The 19,205-nt window shown below is 43.1% G+C and overlaps 1 protein-coding gene across 7 annotated transcripts in view; it reads right to left on the bottom strand.

Annotated features, from left to right (window-relative positions):
* EMB1345 (Transducin/WD40 repeat-like superfamily protein) overlaps nucleotides 1-19,205 on the bottom strand; it is a 73,758-nt gene that overhangs the window by 32,753 nt on the left and 21,800 nt on the right. The window lies entirely within an intron of this gene.

Here is a 19,205-nt window from a genome sequence, read left to right as displayed (position 1 = left end):
TCACAATCACCCTACAGTTGTCACCCAGCTTCTAAGTTCTGTGCCACTCCAGGAGGCTGTGTTTCAGTCTTCCACCTGCCACCCTGCTGCTGGTGCACTCCAGGAGGCTGTGTTTCTGCTTGGAAAGCTGTGTTTAACTCCTGCACACCCTTCAGATACTGTATATCTGCCTGGAAAGCCAAATACAGCATACCCCCAATACCGTTCCTCAGCCAGGAACTTCTGCATTTAGTGTCCTACAGGCTCACGCTGCTGCCTACATCAAATTTCTGCATCAACATTGGTGAACTGCCACACTTGGGATTTATTTTCACAGGACAACCTCAACCCACCTCCGTTCCTTGAGCCTACAGTTGTATCTCTTCCTCACTCTTTTATTATTCATCCAACATTCATCATTCATTCATCTCTTCTTCTTCATTTGTGTTCCTTGTTCAAGTTCCTTGTGTTAGCTGTATTGAACACACTATGTTTTATTTGCAACTCTTGTGTATCCTCACGTGCTGATGTGTTTTAGAATTGCTTCCATTCCACCCATGCTGCTTGTTTGTTGCAAATTTACAATTGTTTGCTGGTCTTGTAACCAACAATTGTTCCATGCTGCAGCTCATCAGCCACGAGAGCATTCTCTATCAATAGAAAGATACTTCATATTTTGGTCTTCATACAATAGTCATAAACTTGCTGAGGCAGCCCACAACAATACTACTCTAGTTCTTCTTCCATAGTGACCTCCATGTAAGAGTTTGCCGGTAGCAAGGGCTCCCAAAACTTTTTGTTGTGCTGCCCTAAGTCTTTGCAATCCTATGCCATCATGTGATTCCATGCAATTTTCACTTCTGCCTCAAAGGTGCTAGTGAGCCACATGTTGCAAAACTCTTGCTTGAAAGATACCCTATCTTTTCATGCTTCCCCTGAACCATAAGAGTTGTCCACTACTGTTGAGCATTCCCTTTAAGGAAAGTAGATGGATCACTCTATACAGTTCCCACCTGAATAAGCTATGTCAAAACTACTAGATAAAAGCCAAAGCTCTCATTTTCTCCTGCATGCCACTAAAGATCTTGAACTTTATTGATTGTCCTCCTTTATAATCTTTTGCTTGGTCCTTAGGAGTGAAGTTGTCATACACAAGTGGCTATAAGAATCTAGATCGACATCCACTAGCAAATTTTCGATACTTCCAGGCATGGATGCTGAATTGCATTACCAAATACCAGTACCAACATCATGCTTGTTAGGTGGGATTGCACTCCAACCCAAAAGTCTAGCTGAGTGCCTCCATTCGGATACATCACATTGGGTGGATTAGTTTGCATACCGCAAACACATTCCCCTACAAACCTATCAGATCACTACTAGGGCCTTGGCCAACCTAAACATTGGCTGTCATAGCATAAAACATAGAGCCTCCTCCAAAGTAACTTGGATGAGTAGATGCTAGCTAAAATGTATGCTGTACTTGCTGAAATTTATTGCTCTGTCCATTAATTTCAGCACTCAAAATAGGAGTCGCCCAGTGAACTAGAACACTTTGCATAGGTGGAATCACTGTATGCTGTCCAAGAACAAACTATATGCAAACAAGCAGCGTTTGCAGCAAACAAAATAGGAGTCATCCAGTGAACTAGAACACCTTGCACTGGTGGAGTCATTGCATACTGTCCAAGAACAAACAGAAATCCAACTCCAAAATGCAGAAAACTTAGGATTCTTCATAAGTTGATCAAAAGCCTACACTGCACTGGAAAGATGAGTAAAGATGTCGACAACAATAAGCAATTGTGCTTTGAATAAAGCATCATCATCGACATCACTCCTCTCTGAGGATGCACAATGGAAGAGAATCACAAACACAAAGAGAGAAGGGAAGAGAGAGACACAAAATAAATGCAGAGAATAAAGGAACAAGACTGAACTGATCTGAAAATCAATGTTGAATACAAGGCTGGCCTGATCAGCCCCTACATACAGTTGGTATACAACAATGAGTGTCTGAACAAGCAAATGGAAGATGAACAGCAAGCTCGAAACTCAGGGAATGATGGCAAGACTGATGGAATGTATACAGGCTAGTCACAGCGACAGTTACCAACTAGCTGCCCAGGAAGGTGAAAGTGCTGGCTGACTTGCAGCTGGCCATAAATCTGGCCAACCAGCTGGTAATAGATACTGCCCAACCTGCCACATGTCAAAACTGCGATGCACTCAGCCCCCATGGTGTAAACAAACTAATTGACAAAGCTGGAAATGCAAATGCAAATGTATTGAAGTTGTCAAAGCTCCTCTGCCTCCATCAAACTCTAATGGATCTCACAACCACAAGATGACCAACATGAATACAAGAAATGCTAACACCCCCTCTCACATCCTAGGAGTGGCTGAAGGCCTAAAATGTGTTGGAAACTTGACCAGCTATGGAGAAGAGAGAAACGAGAGTGAGAGTGGACAGTAGAGTAGACAATGTGAGCTGAAAACAATAGATTGTACTTGCTAATCTAAAAGTAATAAGAGTGAAAGTTCAACCTTAGGTCTAAAGTAGACCAAACCCCTAGCTTAGCTGAAATAAGATAACTCTAGAACTAACTCTAAATGTGGTGACACAACTTATTAACGTACTTTTGTTCACACTATAAACCAACTAACTAAAACATTGGGCACTACCCATAGAATTGGCAAATTCTAACACCCCCGCAGTGCCAATGTGGTGGAAGTAAAGAAAGATCAATCATCAAAGGGTAGCAAGCTCAAGGACTTTCAAAAAGCCTCAAATTTCTCACGAGGAAGTGCTTTGATAAAAATGTCTGCAACATTCTCTTATGTAAGGATATACAACAAACTAATCTCTCATGCATAGCATCTCTCTATGACATAATGGTAATGTAACTCAATGTGTTTCATGCAAGCATGAAACACAGGATTTTGTGCCACTACAATAGCACTCCTAACTCTCAGAAAGAATGGGTGTAGGACCCTACAAGGAAATCTATAAATCAACCGACAACTTATGCAACCATACACATCCCATTGTTGCAATGAAGGTTGTCCTATACTCAGCCTCACAAGACGAGGTGGCCACTCTAGGCTATTTCTTGCTTAGCCATGAAATGCATGAACAGCCTAGAAAGAAATAACATCCACTAGTAAATTTTCTAGCATCTAAATCACCAACCCAATCTAAATCAATGTAAACTTGTAAAGCAAGCCTCTCTCCCTGGGAAATAATAAAGCATATGATTGAGTACCTTGCAAAAATCTAAAGATCCACTTGACAACTTACCAATATACTGTCCATGGGCTATACATAAACCTACTCACCTGAGATATTGCATACTATATGTCTAAATGTGTGTTGCAAAGATAAATAAGACAGTCAACAGCCTCACTGTAAATTGCAACATTAGACATCTCTTCACCATCATGCATGGACAGCTTGAGTGTTGGCTCCATAGGAGTGCGCATAGGCTTGCAATCTTGCATATTAAACTTATGTAAAAGCTTATCCACATATCGCGATTGCAAGATGATAATGCCATGCTGATTTTGGGAGAGTTGAATCCCCAAATAGTAGTGTAAACAACCCATATCTAACATAGCAAAAGTATGTTTCAATTGAGCTTGAAATCTACAATTTTATGCTCTTTTGGTCTAGTGAGCAACATATCATCTGCATCTAGAATGATAACCAACAGGTCCCCACCCCTTTATTCTTAGTGTAGAGAGTGGATACAGTTGGACTATTTATGAACCCAATGCTGGCCAAATAAGCATCAATCTTAGCATACCATGCACAAGGATCTTATTTTAAACCATAAGAGCTTCATGCAACTTGCAAACCATGTGCCCTTTCCCTTTCACCGCAAACCCTAGAGGTTGTGACACATAAACATCCTCATGTGGGTCAGCATTCAAGAATGTCGTCATGATGTCCAACTGATGTACCTTCCAACCATAATTTGCAACCATTGCAATAACACATCTAGTTGTACTTGTATGAGATGTAGGAGCAAATGTCTCCTCATAATCAATGCCCTTTTTATGTGCATATCCCTTGGCTACCAAATGTGCTTTGTACCTATCTATTGTACCATCAACTTTGCACTTTAGTTTATAGATGTTGGGTGTAAAGGCCCTTTTTACTCTCTCCTGTGTATAAATTTATTTGTACATGTGACTGCACCCTTGTGGGTGTAAGTGTACCATACCCTAAGTATAAATACGTTCTTTTATTCTTTGTGTACACCACACTAGTACACACCCATCTCGAGTCTCCGCTCTCTTAACACTCTACTATTGAACACACCTCATTTCCGTCATGCATACTACATGGGCACTTCCGCTAGCCCTTCAAACTAGTATCAAAGCTGCAGCAAGAGTGCTCGCACGAAGGAGGAGTGAACTCGTCATCATTCAGCCTGTTCAGGATTCAATAGGTGTTCGTTTTGACCAAGCTGCAATTAGTCGATTTCAAACGGCAACCGGTGTGAGCCGCACGTCAACTGCGACTCAAGTCACAACTAGGCAGGTAGCGCAATTCTAGCAGTCGACAAGGAAGGGGACGCAATCAAGTGATAGGGCAACACACGACAAGTGATAGGCAACATGTGGCAAGTCAATGCCATCACGGTGCAAATTCGACGAGCATTCTTTGTCATTTTTATTTAATTATTTCCTATAATTTTTTCTTCTCCCACTAACGAGCATTTGCATGCCCAAGCACAATGTGCAATTTTGACTCGAAATTTTGAGGATTTTCTCGATTTGGGGACTTTAATGCAAAACAAAGACATTTGACCGAGAAATTGTAGACATTGTGCGTATTTGCCTCGGAAATTTTGGGGTTTTTCATGTATATGTGAAATTTTGCTCAACCGAGCCAATTTCACTAAAATTTGTCCACATTTGGGGGTTTTGCAGAATTTGTGAAATTTCTGCAACATTTGCATATACTTGACACTCGAGATGATGTATTAATGCAATTGGGACAGATCTATTGCAAAAATTTTGGGGCTTTATGCACCGGTGATGCATTTTGAGCCGATTTGTGTTTTGACAAAGAAATTACAGCAGATTCACTGCTGAGTGGGAGAAATTTCAGACTTGGGATGTACTAATGTTGTAAAAGGGTAGCTTCTCTTGGTACATGTATTGCTAAATGCTCATTGTGCAGTGAAACAATGGTACATACAACATTTGGGTTATTGCGTTTGGGCATTATGGTGATGTGTTATTGAAGTGGGAACTATCTTTTATGCATATGTATCAGACTGAGTTCATGTATATGCTATAATCAGCCCTAGGGACTGAAATTGTAGTATAATATCTACTTCTTGGCACTTTTGGAAGTGCAAGTTCGAATACTTGTTATATTCAGCAACCTTGCTATTGGCTGAAAGTACTCAGCATTTTATTACAGTTTTTTATTGTTGTAAATGGTTGGCAGTGCATCTACATCTGACACAAAGAATCCTTTCGAGATTCACAAAGTTGACAGCAATGGCTTTGATCTTTGGAAAGATCACATGCAAGGTATACTTTTTCTAAAGGATTGTGATGATGCTTTAGTAGAACATAAACTTGTTGCTTTGTCAGATGAGGACTGGGCTAAAATGGATAAGAAAGCCATCACTTATGTCAAAATGGCAGTCACAGATGATATCTTGGTCCGACTACATATGTAGTTTGGAAGAAACTCAAGGCTACATATGAGAATACGACTCCTATCAATCAGGTCCATCTCATCCGAAAGTTGGTCAACTTGAAGCTTGATGAGTCTAAGCCCGCCTCAGAGCATTTAAATGCTTTCATTGGTATTTTGAGTTAATTACAGGATGCAGGCTTGCCAAATTTTGATCCTAAGTTAAAGGCTATCTTCTTGCTCGTGACTTTACCAAATTCATGGGAAGCATTGGTTGTGTCATTGAGCAACAACCCCAACATGACATTTGATGGTGTGTGTGGTTTTATTCTCAATGAGGAGATTAGACGTAAGGCAAGTGGGGAAAATAGTGGATCAACCTACGATCTAAGAGGACGAATTGAAAAGAGGTCAAATGCTACAAATAAGAATAAAAATCGCAGCAAAAGCAAGGAAAATCAGCAAGATGTCACTTGCTATCAGTGTGGACGCAAAGGACATAAAAAACCCGATTGCAAGTACTATAAAAGGGAGCAAGAATGCAAGAAGCAAGCTAATGCAAAAGGTAAAAAGAATGAGAAGGATGGCAACTCTACCCCTAAAGAAACAGAGAAAGCAAATGTGGTATCTAATGTTGTTATTTAGGAGATAGAAGAAAATCAAGATGTTGATTTGCTAGTTGCATCTTCAGATCCACATGGTATGACAATGGAAGGCATGTATATCACTAAAAGGGATGTGATAGATGCCTTGTTGTCTGCTCATGATGGTTTGTCACAATCGTGGATTGTTGACAATGGTGCTTCATTTCATGTAACTCCATCTTTGGAGTATTTTTATTCTCATGCAGAAGGTAACCTTGGAAAAGTTTACCTAGGGAAAAAGCATGCATGTGATATTGAAGGAGTAGGCACCATACACTTGGCTCTTGAAAATGGCCACGAATTGATTCTTCTGATGTTATATATGTACTTAGCATTAAGAAGAGCTTGCTTTCACTTGGGCGGTTAGATAGTAGGGGTTATTTCACTACCTTTGGTAGTGAAATGTGGAAGATACAGAAAGGATCCATGCTAGTCACAAGAGGCAATAAAAAGGGAACTCTATATTATCTTCACTGCAAGGCACTTCTTGGAAAGTTTGTTGTAGTTGCAGAAGTGCAATCAAACGTGGAGTTATGGCACAAGCATCTTGAACACATGAGCCAAAAGGGTTTACAAACACTTTCTTCACTTGGAAAAGTTGATGTGAAAAACTCAAAGCTGAACTTTTGTGATGACTGTGTTTTCGGAAAACAAGTAAAGAGTTCATACTCTCATGGAGCCTCTAGGAAGGCATGTATTTTGGATTTAGTCCATTCTAATGTATGTACCATGCCAATAAAAACTCATAGTGGTTTCCGTAATTTTGTGTCTTTTATTGATGACCATTCTAAAAAGCTATGGGTTTACTTGCTTAAGAAAAAAAGCAAGGCATTGGACGCCTTTAAAAGGTTTTATGTATTTGTTAGTACTCAAAAGGGTTTAAAACTAAAATGCATAAGAATAGACAATGGGGGAGAATATGTATCTAAAGAATTCAACAAGTTTTGTGATGTAAATGGAATTAAACGGGCTTACAACCCCTTGTAATCCGTCATCTAATGGTATGGCTAAGCGAATGAATCGCACTTTATGTGAGAAGATTCGGTGCATACTATCCACAACTAATCTCCCACAATCTTTTAGGGGAGAAGCACTTAAAACTGCGGTGCATATTTACAACCAATCTCCACATTGTGCACTTGAAGGTGGCATCCTTGTGTCAGAGATCATAGCCTGTCCAGCTGCAGCAGTCGGACCAGCAGCACTGCTGCACAGTCGGACTGCCACGTGGCAGTCGGACTGTGCAGTCGGACTGCCACGTGGCAGTCTGACTGCCTGCAGCCATTTTATTCCAGGCTGCGCCCCAGTTTTGAGCCCCGTTCTAGGTGATTTTTTCGCCTATTTATTGCTGACGTTTTCAGCAGTCTGGCCACTATTCTCTGTCGCAGATTACAGACCGGTGCCGTGCAGATCTCTGTCTCTGTTCACAGATTTCAGACAGCAGACAGTGCAGACTGCAGCAGACTTCGAGGTGGACAGCAGGTCGCATCGTCGAGGTGGAGACACGCAGTCCAGCGCACTGCGCCCGTGTATATCTTTGTATTCAGCATTCTTTATACAGCAGATCTTCAGTGTACACTGTCTCTTTCTCTCCCTTCTCTCTCTGCGTTCTCTCTCTCTCAGTCCTACGCTTCCGCACCGCTGCACTCTGACATGGTATCAGAGCAGTGTTTGAGGGCTGACTGAGCGCAGAATCAACCTGAAGAGATGAGACCATCACTGTGGAGTATTGCAAGACGGAGGATAATCTTGCGGATTTGTTTACGAAGGCGCTTCCTCAGGCTCTACTTCGGCAACATTCCAGATCCCTCAGGCTTCTGCCCTGTCCAGGCTCTGAGAGGGGGTGTCAGAGATCATAGCCTGTCCAGCTGCAGCAGTCGGACCAGCAGCACTGCTGCACAGTCGGACTGTGCAGTCGGACTGCCACATGGCAGTCCGACTGCCTGCAGCCATTTTATTCCAGGCTGCGCCCCAGTTTTGAGCCCCGTTCTAGGTGATTTTTTCGCCTATTTATTGCTGACGTTTTCAACAGTCTGGCCACTATTCTCTGTCGCAGATTACAGACCGGTGCCGTGCAGATCTCTGTCTCTGTTCACAGATTTCAGACAGCAGACAGTGCAGACTGCAGCAGACTTCGAGGTGGACAGCAGGTCGCATCGTCGAGGTGGAGACACGCAGTCCAGCGCACTGCGCCCGTGTATATCTTTGTATTCAACATTCTTTATACAGCAGATCTTCAGTGTACACTGTCTCTTTCTCTCCCTTCTCTCTCTGCGTTCTCTCTCTCTCAGTCCTACGCTTCCGCACCGCTGCACTCTGACACCTTGAAGAGGTTTGGTCTAGCAAACCTATTGCATATGACCACTTAAGGGTCTCTAGCTACGAATGCTATGTACATGTACCTATTGATAGCAGAACCAAACTTGACATGAAATTTCACAGAGGCATCTTCATGGGTTATGGAGATGAAGGTGAAGTGGGTTGTAGAGTTTGGGTTCCAAGCATGAAAAATGTACTATGCAACCAAGATGTGGTATTTAATGAGTTAAAGCCGCTAAAAAATGCCACATCTAGTGATTTAGACAAAAAGAAAGTAAAATTTCAGCTTAGATTGCCATCAGCTACTAAAAATTCAGCTCCATTTGATGCTGACTTTGATCATTAGCGTATCATTATTGAGCCAAATGACAATGGGCAGCAAAGGGATACTGAAAATCAGCTTGGGCAACAAAATCAACATGCTGAATTGAATTACAGCAACCAGAAAATGCAGTTCAGCAGCAAAATAACGAGGTCATTGACATTCCTTTGGATGTGGATCCATTGCCTGATAACACAGATTATTGGGTGAAAAGATCTACACGTGTTAGGAGACCTATACAGAAGTTTGATCCCTCTTTGGACTGCATTTTACTCACAAATGAGGGTGAGCCTTTCACATATAAAGAGGCATTATCATGTGAGTTAAAGAAAAGATGGGAGCTTGCTATGCAAAAATAAACGAAATCTTTGTATCAAAACGATACTTGGGATTTGGTTTCATTGCCCAAAGATAGGAAAGCTATTCCTAACAAATGGATCTATAAAATCAAGTGTGTGAATGGCAAACCCAAATACAAAGCAAGGCTTGTGGCTAAGGGTTATACACAAACAGAGGGGATTGACTTTTAGGAAGTCTTTTCACCTATTGTCAAAATGATCACTCTTCAAGTATTGTTTGCAGTAGCATCTATGGATCTTGAACTTGATCAAATGGATGTTAGAATTGCATTCCTACATGGTGATTTAGAAGAAGAGTTGTACATCAAACAGCCACATGGCTTTGTTATCTCAAGGAAGGAGCATTTGTTGTGTAGGCTTAAGAGAAGCTTGTATGGTTTAAAACAGGCTCCTGGACAGTGGTATAAAAAATTTGATGCCTTCATGCTCTCACATGGGTTTAAAAAGCAATACAAATCACTACTTATATATAAAGAAGGCTGATGATGAAAGCCTTATAATCCTTGTGCTTTATGTGGATGATATGCTTATCGCTTTGATAAACATAAAAGCCAAGTTAATGCACTAAAAAGACAGCTGAATTCAGCCTTTTCCATGAAGGACTTGGGTGCAACTAAACACATTTTGGGCATGCGTGTAACGAGAGAGAGAGAGAGAGCAGCAGCAGCTCTTATTTCTCTTACAAGAAAAGCACATCAACAAAGTACTTGATCGTTTTTCTATGGTAGATGCTAAGCCACTTGATGTTCCTTTACCACCATATCTTAAGCTTAGCAAAGCAAATTGCCCAAAATATGATAAGGCAGCCAGCTCTATGAAGGGTGTTTCTTATGCTTCAGCTTGTGGGTCACTGATGTATACTATGGTTGCCACTAGACCTCACATTGCTCATGCAATGGGTGTTGTGAGTAGGTTTATGTCAAATCTTGGCAAAGAACATTGGGAGACAGTAAAATGTATCTTCCAGTACCTTAAAGGCACACAAAGAAAACGTATTTGTGATGGAAAGGTTACGTTAGATCTGCAAGGATATTGTGATGCAGGCATGGCAAGTGATTTGGATACTCGCAAGTCTACTAGCAGGTACACATTTACCTTGACTAGTGGGGCTATTTCTTGGTGCTCTAGATTATAAAAGATAGTAGCACTTTCTACCACTGAGGCTGAATATATTTCAGCCATTGAAGCTTCAAAAGAAGCTATTTGGCTTGGCGGTTTGGTCAAGGATTTTAGACTGCTCACCAAAACACATGTACTTGGATGTGATAGCCCGAGTGTTGTATGCCTGGCTAAGAATGCAATGTTTCATGCACGTAGCAAACATATTGATGTGCGGTATCACTTTATTAGACAGTTTTTGGATGATGGCCTATTCACACTAACTATGATCAGAGGACAAGATAACCCTGCAGATATTCTAACTAAAAGTCTTGCAAAGGCTCAACATGAGCATTGCATTCGGCTAGTGGGGGTTGGTTAAAGGTTCACTAAGGACCTTTAAGTAACAGGTTGTTGGGTATAAAGGCCCTTTTTACTATCGCTCCCGTGTGTAAATTTACTTGCACATGTAACCGCACCCTTGTGGGTGTAAGTGTACCGTACCCCAAGTATACATACATTATTTTATTCTTTGCGTGTACCACACTGGTATATACACCCATCTTGAGTCTCCACTCTCTCAGCACTCTTTACTACTGAACACACCTCATTTCCATCGTGCACACTACTTAGGCACTTCCACTAGCCCTTCAATAGACCTATTTGGTTCCAATGGCTTTCTTGCCATGAGGCTACTCAACAAGATCCCATGTATAAGATAGTGGTGTTGAGAAACCCTTCACCCACAGTTTGCATTTTTGTGTTTCTGCATTTTGTGTTTAGGGTTTGCAGCCCCAAAAAGGAGCACCATCCTAAACTGACTATGCCTATTTATAGGCCACTCTCTCATTCATTTCTCATAACTGATTCATTCAATCCGTCACCTCTTCTCTCTAGCCTCTCCACTACCCTCACACCCCTTCAGGAGGACATTGCGGTTCGTGGTTCGCGGCTATCTTCATCGTCTTCCTTGTCCTGCGGCACTCTTGTTCACTTGTATCACATTCACTCCATAATTCAAAACTTTATCATTCCATTCATCAAAGTTTCTTCTCTCTTCTCCATGTTTGTCAAGTTCACCCTGTATTCCTCCCCGCAAACCCTACCGTCTCGCTGGTACATCATCTTTTGACATGGTATCAGAGCTGGATCTGCTCAAACAGCGGCAAAGATCCTCCACTTCAATGAAGGCGAAGACCGGTGGCGGGTTCGGCATCCACTTCACTTTTTCTTCCGCTGCATCAAAATCTCGTTTTTGCAAGTTTCAAGTGTTTTCAGCTTGCTGCCCGCACCCCTTTCACAAAGGACATCGCAGTCTCAGTTGTCCCGTGCTGTCATCTACAATATGGCGTCTATTTCTAGCCTTCCACTCACAATTTGCAGTTGTTTACACCAGAGTGACTATTGCTAATCACTCTCCATTCAGAAAATAATCTATTTTTTGCGGATTTCAAGTATTTCAGCTTGCTGCCCACACCCCGGACGCGGAGGCCTATTTCCAGCCTACCACACACTGTTCGGAGCTGATTTCAACATACTGACTGCTACTGCTTGTTTTTCCTGCGTTTTTAGTCTTTCTCTCTCCTGCAGTCTAAGTTTGTTGTTTCTCTCTCTTGCAACCTACGTTTTTAGTCTCTCCTCTCTCCTGCGGTTTGAGTTTGTTGTTTTCTCTCTCCTACAGCCTACGTTTTTAGTCTTTCTCTCTCCTCACCTGCGTTTTTAGTCTTTCTCTCTCCTACACTGTCATCTACATCAGATCCAACCTTCCTTGGCTGCGTTTGCCCACAAAGATCCTCCTCATCAGAGAAGACAAAGACCGGTGGCGAGTTCGGCATCAACATTTGATTTCTCTATCATTTCCGCTGTGCATTGGAAGATATTCTTTTTCTCCCTCCCACCCTCCTTTCTCCAATTTGCCACACCGGTACCATGGCATCTCCACCGACAGATTTCCCTTCTACTAGGTGCTACTACTGCGGCACGAACAGTCGTCCCACCAAAGACTGTCGACATCGACCTTTGCTCCCCACCCCTCTGAAGTATATGCGTCTTCCACCAAGAACTCCTTGTGCCACCTCTCCTTTCTGGGCCACAGAGATCGTTCTGCATCAACTATCAACGTATTTTACTCAAGGCAATAAGCCACACTCGATGCGCACTAAGTCCTTTCGAGCACACGGAGGCTCTAAGACCTCACGAGGCGATAAGCCCTCCTAGAGACCACCCCACTGCGCAGAGGTATCCCCCACCCACTTTTGGGTACAATGGCTTCCACGGCCCACATCTCCTTCACAGTCCACTCTCCTAAGAGCCCATAACTGTTCCCCACCCCTAGCTCATCCTGAGCATCCATCTTCCGCACCCTCTTTCACTCAGGTTCGAGAGGCCACTTCTAGGTGCTTTCCGACTTTTTCTTCTGAGCCCCAAATACCTTCTTCGGTACGACCTGCGGCACACGGCTCCTACTTCTACTCCTTCCCATTCAAAAAGGGACCCTATGTGCCATGAAGTTCTTCACACACCACCACCTTTCACTTTCGAGGAGTGGCTCTCCTTTGAATGAGTACCGGTTGATACGAAGGTACCAAAACTATTGTAGTTCCATATGGTACCGAAGGGAGAGGTGGAGACATCGGGACACGATAGCCTTGTCCAAATGTCAACCGAGGTACAATAAAATGACTAGATGATCCACAAGATAATGCCGTAGAGGCAAACTACAGTACCAAATGATCCATACTCGAGTATGTCTAGGACACACTCCTAAAGGAATAACCCGAAATTGTGGGTGTGGAGGTCAAGCCTCCGTCACAGGCACACCACCCGGAAACAAATAAGTAGAGGTCCTAAAGGTTGTGCCTAAGTGTGCAAAACCCCTCGGTATGGTGTGTGATGTTAAATGTGATGCCATTAATGGAAGTTGAAAGGAGGGTGCAATGGAAGATGAGAAAGGCATGGATGGAAGCCCAAATGGATTAGTGATTGATGTTGTTGTGGGAAACATAGTTGGTTCTTTTTGTCCATTAAATTAAGAATTTGATGAAGATGCACCTAATCCAAATTGACCATGAGAAGTAAAATTATTTGAAGGAAAAGAAAGGAAAAAAATACTCACAAGTTCTTATTTCAACTTCTTACGTAGTTTTAAGTTCATAAAGAAATACTTGTCTTCCTCATTACTCAGAAACCAAAGATTATTTTGAAGATTCCCTTCTTTACGAGCATTTCCCAATCCAACAAAAAAGACAGAATCAGTTGCCATAGAATCCAACATAAGAGGATTCATACCTAGCATTGAAGAAAATTACTATGAAAGTGGGATGTAATTTGAGCCAAATTCCACTTGCGAATGGCCAGTCTCTGAAATGGAGATTCCGAGAATCCTACAAGATCATTAATTTTGTCTTTGAACTCCATGGTAGTTCGATAGTTCTTTGTCGATGTTAGATCAATCAATAACAAGTTGGGAGGTCCACTCCTGATCATTTATGTCCATATTTGGCTATGGAGACTAGAGCAGTGTAAATGGATTCGAAGTCATCTAACCCTTATGTTATTTCTACTTCTGCAAATGAGCTTTCTAATCAAAGACCCAAGTTTCTCAGAGAGTACCTAGCTCTAATACCATGTTACAAATACTCTATACACAGAAAACACAAAATCAACTGTACGACAAAGCACAAACTTATCACACAAATCATAGTTAGATTAGGGTAACTCAAAGACAATGAGCATAGAGAATAATCAAGTGAATGACTACTAAATATACAATACTCATGCAACAAACACACTATGCAGTGAATAAAGATTGAACCTTAAACTCTCGTATCTCTACGATCAAGGCAAAGGTTATGAGTAGAAGAGTTTGTTGTACTCTAAACGGATCCCGAAATGCAGCAAGGCAACCTCTGTGTCTCGAACACTAGCAACCATAGCTATTACAACTCAATCTGATGCAGGAGATAGTGTACAATGATGAAGCAAATACAAAACACAAGCGAAAAAAGTACCTGGTGACTGTGGAGAAGAAACAAGCAAATACAAGCTGACAAATGTTGGGTGACAAGTTCACACTAATGGCGACAGTGCAAATGATGATGATGACTCCTGGAGGAACAAGAATCATTGCAAATGTAGGATGTAGACATCAAACACAAGCAGATGGCTGATGGTGATTGGATGCAAACTTTAGATGATGCTTCAAATAATGATGACAGTTTCTGCTAATGGTGACAAGATGCAAATGATGGTGACTGTGTGTAGATGTCTTGACAGCAACAAACGCAAGCGCTTTGGTGATGGTGTGGTGACAGTCCAAGAGGTAGACAACAGTGAGAAGATGGTGGAAGAGACTAAAATCAAGTGCCAAATGGATATAGACTACAAGGGGAAGGCTTGGCTGAGATGTTTTCCACGGACGGGGTATGGAAAAACTAAGCTACAACTCCTAAAACCTGTAAAAACTAAATTGAGGGAGAGCAGTTGGCAGCATGCCTATTTATAGGAAGTTTGGGGACACCCAAATTAGGGCTTGGCATGTTAGAAAAAATTACTCTCTAGGATTGCATTGTTAGCAGTCATGTTTGTCATGCCTTGTCATCTCCTGCCTGTGAGCCTCAGTCTGAGTCAGACGAGGACATTAGGAGCTCTGACATGTCTGTCATGTGTTATGATGGGGGAGGCTAGTCACTCTTGACTGGCTGTCTTAGGTTGTGTATTTCTTTTTGGCCTCTTTTAGTGGGCAGCCACTGGCTGCCCGGCCACCTTTTTGGTCACTGTTGTGGGGCGCCCATTTTAGGGCACTTTTAGGGTTTGCGCCCATTTTAGGGTTAGGGTTAGGGTTTGTCTATTGCCTATATATTGGCAGCCCCCCTCCCCACTTGGTCAGTTGTCTTCTTGCAGATTCCGACACTCCTTCTCCCCCGTGGTGGTGCTGCCATCGTCAACAGCCTGATCTGGTGCCCTCACTGACGCTGTGGGCTGCGTGCAAGGACTGATCAGTCCATTTCAGTGTATTCAGCATTCATTTCAGTCAGTGCAGATTTCTCTTCCTTATTTTCTGCTTTCTCTCTCTCTCTCCCTCCGTGTTCGTATTTCCTCTTCCGTTGCGCACTCTCACATGGTATCATAGCCAAACTGAGAGTACACGGAGCTGAGTTTTACGCGGGAGAACACCCACAACTCTGCGTTTGCTGGTCAAGACGTCTCCAACAGCTGAGGCGTCATCTTCAGCACCATCTCCTTGATCAGGGCGGCCTGTTTTGGTGTCCACAAATTTGCGTTTGCTGCTGGCGCCTTCTCCAGTGGCTGCCACGTCATCACCACCCTCTTCCTGCCTGCGTTTACAGCCTGGGCGGCCCTCCTCCAGCTGGGCGACACCTTTCCAGCCTGCGCCTTGCTGTTCTGGCTGTTGTTCCATCGTCCGGCGGCTCTTTTCCTGCTGGCGACTTCTTCCCAGGCTGCGTTTTCAGGCAGGCGGCTGTTTTTCTGTGGTGATTGCATCATCAGCATTTGCGTTTGACATCATCCTTGCGTTCTGTGCAAGGCGGCCAGCTCAGGAGCTTCTGGTGTTTGTGTTTCGGCACCGGCAACCTTCCCTTGTTGTGTTTTGGTGTTTGCAGATTGGAAGATGTCTTCTCATCAGTTTACAGGTTTTGATGGCTCAGATGATGAGCTTTTGTCTCGACATTCATCTGAACGGAGGCGTGATTTCTATCGCGAGGATCGTCATATGGAGTCTATTCCTCGTTCCCGTCCCCCTTCTATTCATGTATCTCGGCGATCCCCTTCCAGTGGGCCGACGATGCAGCCTTTGGTACCCCCTGTACAGGTACCCGTACTTCCTCAGCTGCCCAAAGAGGACCGGTTGGATGGCTCCAACTTTTCTCTATGGTCCTGCAAGGTGGAGTGTATCTTGGACTCCTTCGATCTTTGGGAGCTTGTTTCTGTTCCTCTTCCCCGGCCTATGGTGGATCCCACAGATGGGACATCTATGGATCGTGCAGCCTTATGGGATCGGCTCAATTCTAGAGCCCGATCTTTCCTCTTTCTGAGTTTGCAGGATTCTGTCCTTGTTCATGTTCACAGGTTGAAGACTGCAGCGGACGTGTGGCAGAAGCTAGCGTCTCTCTATCAGCAGAAGACGTTTGCCCACCGGATATCTCTTGAAAAGAAGTTGCGGATGCTCGCTATTGATGATAGTCCTTCAATGAAGGACCACATCAACAGATTACAGGATATGAGGGATGAGCTTGCATCCCTCGGTCGGACGATATCTTCTGAAGATATGGCCATGATTCTTTTGACTCAGCTGCCATCGCCTCGGTTTGATGTCTTCTACACCAGCCTACTTACATCGAGGACCCGTGAGAAGCTTCTATGGGAGGAGCTATCCCCGCTTGTCTTGGAGCATGACGAGCGACTCAGAGAGGTCAGCGCTAGTGGATCCGACTCCACTAGAGCCTTTGTTGCAGGTTCGGGAGGACAGAAGAAGAAGAAGAAGTCAAAGGCTAAGAAGAAGGACAGTTCTTCAGGCCCTGACTCAGATTTAGAGAGACCGAAGTGCCCACACTGTGGGAAAGGGACACATCCTGAGGAGAAATGCTGGAAGAAGTACCCTCACCTTCGTCCGGGAGCGAAGGGTGGATCTATATCGGAGCCTTCTTCTACCTCTACACCAGCTGTTACCCATGAGTCAGTGTTCCTTCATATCCATGCTTTGGAGGAGGATCCTTCTTCCGTGGCTGCAGTGTCTTCTGCGCAGCCTTGGTTAGTGGACAGTGGTGCTTCGAGTCATATGACTCCCCGAGGTGATTTATTACAGGATCTCCGTCCATCAAAGGGTTCAGTCACTGTTGGTGACATTTTATCGGTGCCTATTAGTGGTGTTGGCACATTGCCTTTGTTTACAGACCGACCTACGAGCTTCCTTTCACAGGCCCTACATGTTCCGGACTTGGGCCTTCCCCTCCTCTCAGTTTATGGCCTTACGAGGCTTGGCACACGAGTGATCTTCACCGAGCATGCCGTTGTTATTGAGGATTCTCTTACAGGAGCCGTCTTATCTACAGGTTGGCAAGAGTGCGGGCTTTACAGGCTCCATTCCCCTTCTTTGATGCAGGGTCCTCCGAGGCAGTCTATTGCTACACCCGTTCCCGCTTGTGCACCTTCTATTCCACAGGTTCATTCCCATCCCCCACCTTCTCCTCCGGTGGTTCCCTCGTACCCCCCATCCCTTTCAGAGGGGGATGATCTCGGTGATGCGGCTGTGTTCTTCATTAATTAAGCATGTTTTGGGATTGTTTAAGTCAAGTAATGCATTTTTAGCTCAACACTCCACGAAGCAACACTAGCTAACAATGGTTCGAGTTCCGCATGATGTGTGCTACTCTGATATCAAATGTTGGAAACTGAACCAGCTATGGAGAAGAGAGAAACAAGAGTGAGAATAGACAATGTAAGTTGAAAACGATAGATTATACCTAGTAAACTAAAAGTGATAGAGTGTGAAAGTACAACCTTAGGTCTAGGGTAGACCAAACCCCTAGCTCTCAACTGAAGTTAGCTAACTCTAGAACTAACTCTAAATGTGGTGACACAACTTATTAACATAGTTATGTTCACACTACAAACCAACTAACTAAAACATTGAGCATTGCCCATAGAATTGACAAATTCTAACAAAATGTGCATATGATGAAGCATGTAAGCTTGAGACAATGGCTTTGTGAAGATGTTCACTACATTATCCATCATAGGACAGTAGACCATCTCTAACTCGAACTCCAAAATCCACGCTTGAACATAGTGTACAACGTGCTTTGTGCAAGCATGGACCACCAGGTTCTTCATAAAAGCAAGAGCACTCTAATTGTCAACCCATAACAAGCCAACCTTCAACTGAGAAAAACCAATCTCCATAAGCATGTGACAAAGCCACACCACCTCCTGCGTAGTGGAACACAATTGTCAATACTCGAACTTTATTAATGATGAAATAACCATAGTAAGTCGCTTCTCACTACTCCAAGAAACTACACCAGATCCAAGGGAGACGGCAAGTCCGATAGTCAAATATTAAGAATGGGCATCTCCAACCCAATTAGAGTCGCTCCATCTAGTAAGAGTGACCCCCTCATAATACACGATCACCTGAAGAGTGGCTCACTACTAAGCATGAGGAGAGTTCTTTACGAAAAACGACAACAAGGCTATCACATAGGAAATGTTAAGCTACTTGTGGATAAACTAATTGAGAGGTCCAACGAGGCACTGATAGTCAGTAATGTCAAGAAGCGGATTACAAACTGAAGTAAGTTTTGACTCCGATTCCATGGAGTAAGAGATAGGCTTACAATAAGGCATGCCAAATGAAACTGTCCTTTGAAAAAAACTAAAAGAGTAGTGATCATAAACTAACTTGCACACATAATACAAATTAGCAAATAAACAAAAGACTCATTGAATATAAGAACTAGAATGCTATTGCATGGTTGATGACACATAATAGATCCCAAAGATTAGTACCTGTTTCATTATTTCTTTATCATTATTCAAAGCTTACACAAATCACAAGTAACCTATTGTCACAACCTAGCATTCTCTCAAATGCTAGTGATTCCCATGTGCCTTGCTCTTGAATCAACCTAGACTTGTCTCCAGCACAATGTCCTTAGTTGCTCTCACTAACCTTGACCAAGTGGGTGACAACTCTCCATTCACACATGCATATGAATACATGTCCTCAATTCAATTGATCTACAAAAGTGACATTGAAGATGTAAATATGGTCTCACACGATTACACAATACAAACAAAGTGTAATA

The sequence above is a fragment of the Lygodium microphyllum genome, chromosome 3 (assembly GCF_053477565.2).
Source record: "Lygodium microphyllum isolate KBCC chromosome 3, Lygodium_microphyllum_v1.1.10, whole genome shotgun sequence".
Lineage (NCBI taxonomy): Eukaryota > Viridiplantae > Streptophyta > Polypodiopsida > Schizaeales > Lygodiaceae > Lygodium > Lygodium microphyllum.
Note: the sequence above shows the minus strand (reverse complement) of the source record. Positions and strands in the feature narration are given on the sequence as shown.